Below are 4,208 nucleotides of genomic sequence, written 5' to 3' on the forward strand. Positions count from 1 at the left end.
ACGCAGCTCCCTCTCTCTCTCAAGTTGGTTACAATAAATGTTTTTTTAAGTTACCATAACTAAATTTACATTTACCTCTCCCCCCCTCCACCCTCCCATCTCTCCCTCTCTCACCGCCATGCATGACCAAGGACAAAACACATTGGAAGCATATGTCTATGAGATGCGCATAAGGTTGCTATAAGGGCACTTTTCTTTTCTTTTCTTTTTTCTATTCTTTGAAACGATAGTATCTTGATGGCTGTTTGCTAAATATCAAGATTATGCGACCGAGTCGGAGAGGGAAGACATCCCTGAATCTTACACAAACAGAGAGAATGGCTTTAGGAGGACGGGGCATGAATATGAAAGTGCTTACACAATCTAGCTGGTGGAATTGAAGAAGATGGCTCATCTCTAGAACCATTAAGATTCAGACATGTATACTTTATTTGGTACTTAATTTATCTCAATATTTTCTGACCTCATGTCATTAGTGTTTACTTCATGTCAATTTTTTCATTTGTGCATGTTAATCTTTTAATTTGTTGTTTATTACTCAGACCACTTGAATCGTCTCATTTTTGCTGGAGTAGCTCATGGACCCAATTGAAAAATGACTTTAAAAATGAAGAAGCTAGAGCTCAAGCAACAAGAGATATTTTGAATTGTATTGTTGATTATAGGAACCAACAGTAAGATATGCTGCCTACACATGCAGACTCAGTTCTTTGTTCAGTGAGATCAAGCGAACAACTGAGGTATTAGAAGTGTACTTACAATTGGTGGTTTGGAGTTGTGGATGACATTATTTACTTCAAATATGTCTGGCTTCTGAATACAAGGAAGCTGTGTTTAGGATGAGAACTACTGAGAGTTCGGACCCTATGAATGTAGACCATGCTCACCCACTGAATAACAAGGCTGGAGTGAATTTTGCCTAGACGATTATTCTCATAGTTTCTGAGGGTGCAGGGTGAGTGTGATTTTATAATGTTGTCTTTTAAGTGATATGGTAATTGGTGATTGATCACTGTGGTGATGGTAATGGTGGTTGTTTTCAAAAAGAAATTTTGAAAGATGATGAAACTTGTGAAGCTGGTGAGGATGCTTTTGAGGAGAGCGGATGAGAAAAAATAAGGTTCAAGATGTATGGACAGAAAAGCATAAAGGCCCCTTGGATGCCGTTCATTACCAAAATGAAACACCCAAAAACCCACAAATAAGATGCCCCTAAAACTAATCTATTCATTTACAACCATTGATGCCCTTCAACCGGATGATGGATATCATGGGAAAAGTGTTTGAGACACATCTATGTTGGGCCTTCTGTTTGGAAAAAATGTATGTGTTTGAAGAGAATCCGTCCTCTCGTGTTTAGCCTGTTGACTCCATCTTGAAGGTCACATCATCATATTCAGTTCCTCCTAACAGTGTTTTTGATCTTTCTGAATGTATTGAGCCAAATATTTGGCATGGTCGTCTGGGTCTTTGTAGTAGTCGCTTTATTGATAAGCTTGTTTCAAGTAGTCTTATTCCCAAGTCAAGTCTGTCTTTAAGTGTCGATAATAAAAAATGTTCTAGTTGTCTTCAGTGTAAGAGTCATGTTCTTCCATTTCATTCCATTAATAAAAGAGCTTCAAGACCATTTCAAATTATATGTTCTGATGTTTGGGGTCCAGCTCCAGTTCCTTTAATGTATGACACTAGATATTATCTCATTTTTTTTACAACTATTCTCGATATACATGGATCTTCTTTATAAAAAGTAAATCTGAAACCTTCAAGTTATTTCAGAATTTTCATTCATTTGTTCAAAATCAATTCTCTAAGAATATCATTTGTTTCCAATGTGATGGAGGGGGTGAATTCTCTTCAAATGACTTTATTAGTTTCCTCCCGACAAATGGGATAAGTAGGCAAGTGTCTTGCCCTCATACACCTCAACATAATGAGATTGCTGAACGGAAGCATTGCCATATTGTCGAGAGTGCAATGAGCATGATGCATGATAGTCTAATTACCTTCTGGACAAAGTTTTTTCATACAACAGTGTATGTCATAAATCGATTGCCCATGAACATCTTGGAAAACAAATCACCCTATTTCTCTTTGCATGGTGTATATCCAAACTATCACGATATGTATGTATTCGGATATGTATGTTATGTTCATGTTGACAGTTCAATGCGGCACAAGTTTCAGGATAAAGCCTTAAAGTGCTGATTTGTTGGGTACGCTGGCCCTTATGTAAAGCAAAAAATCGCAGACCCTATTGGGTTTTCTTCTGCAGTCATGTGAACTGTATCCAAAGAACCTTGGATGCTTGTCGGTCCAAAGTCCTTTGGGTCCTGATCTGCTCGAAGTCCATGAAGATATAGAGGAAGACAAGGAAGGGAATGATGGAAGAGAGATGAGTTTTAAATTGAAAAAGGTCATTTGCATTGTAAAGATGCACGTTCTAATTAAAACACATGTAAGTATATGTTAAAGAAATAGTTATATTTTTATAAATAATACAATATAAGACTCTAACTATTAATGAGTCTTCATTCTGCAGGTAATGTCGTGCTCTTATGAAGAAGATACAGTGGAGGAGGATGTGATTCTCCAAGTCATGGACCTCATGAGGAAGGACATTTGGTTGCATAATATGAATGAAGTTGAACGACAAATGGCTAGCTGAGTGACCCGACAGTTTGGGTATGCTCAGCACCAACTTCGTCACCCTCCCGTAGTTAGCAGAAGTATCAGTCTCTTGTGTGTTCAGCAATTGCTGCTTAGTGTTAAAAGTATGTCTTTCATTCCTTTTAGCAATGTTTTGTTTGCCTAGAAAATGAATTTTATTAAATTGGAAGAATCAATTATACCAAGTTTTTTATTACCCCAAGCTTTTGTTTGCAAGATCATGGCAGTCCCTTGTGATTATGCTTATTAAAGGTTCAGATAGGTGATGATCTTGATCTGATTGGGCATACGAGTGAATTCTGATCTAAATCATCTCAGCTGGCATGTGTTTTGATCTGTATCTGTACCAGATCTGATCTTGATGTGCAATTTCAAATATAGAACATGATTATATCTATGTTTCTTTATGTTGGATCACTTTTGATAGTATCAAACAGCCTAATCCAAATTGAATGTGATCATGGTTGGTTTGATCACAGTCTGATTGAATGATGATCACATGAGCCAACCCACTATCCCGTGCAAGTCGGATCTGCATAGCTATATATTGCACTGGACCAGCGGAAATTTCTCAATCAATCTATACTCTTGGAAGTCATATTCTGTAGGCATACATTACTAGACTCCGTTACTTGTATATTGACAGGGTAATAAGTTTCCACCAACTGCTCCATTTGCTTCCATGATAGAGCCAACAGAGGATTCCATTGCAACCTTGGTATCAATGGGCTTTGACAGGAGCTCAGCAAGACAAGCACTTGTGCAGACCAGGAATGACTTGAATGCTGCAACAAACATACTGCTTGAGGCACAATCACATTTATAAAATCAATTTCCGTTGAAGGTTCCACAAGCTACCAAACATAGAGAACTTGTGCGCGCAATCAGCAGTTGGTGGCCTCTAAATGACTCGTGATTTGCTGTATGTGCGCATGTGTGTGGACTGTGGAACATAGAGGCTGAAATCAGTGACTGGGCATTGTCATCTTTGAATATTTGGGAGACCAGCCCCATAGCATTGTGTATTGGACATTTGGAATCATACCGGCATCATCTAACTACAGAACAAAATATTTAAGAGTTAGTGTCATTTGATGAGATTCAATTATTCATACTAGATTTTCACATCGTTGGACTCTCTCTCTCTCTCTCTCTCTCTCTCTCTCTCTCTCTCTCTCTCTGTGTGTGTGTGTATGTGTGTGTGCTTACTTTATACACATGTATATGTACTCTTAGCTGGGGCTTAGTTCAATACAAATCAAAGGGCTTTCCTTGGGACAAATCTGATTCCATGAAAATATAGTGAACACTCAGTCCGAGGTATGGGATTCTAACTCATTGAAGTTCTCCTGGTTTAAGTACGATCCAAGCTGCACTTTTCCTTTTGGGGGTGGGTAGGTGGGGGTGATCGGGCCTCCCCAATCCTCCCACATGTTTGTAACATCCTAAAATTTTAACCCAAATTTTGAAGATTTTTTTTTCAATACAGCGGAAACAATAATCATTATGAAGGTAAGCATTCTGGAACATTACATGAAAGA

The sequence above is a fragment of the Nuphar pumila genome, chromosome 12, assembly GCF_984573655.1.
Source record: "Nuphar pumila chromosome 12, dmNupPumi1.hap1.1, whole genome shotgun sequence".
NCBI classification, from domain to species: domain Eukaryota; kingdom Viridiplantae; phylum Streptophyta; class Magnoliopsida; order Nymphaeales; family Nymphaeaceae; genus Nuphar; species Nuphar pumila.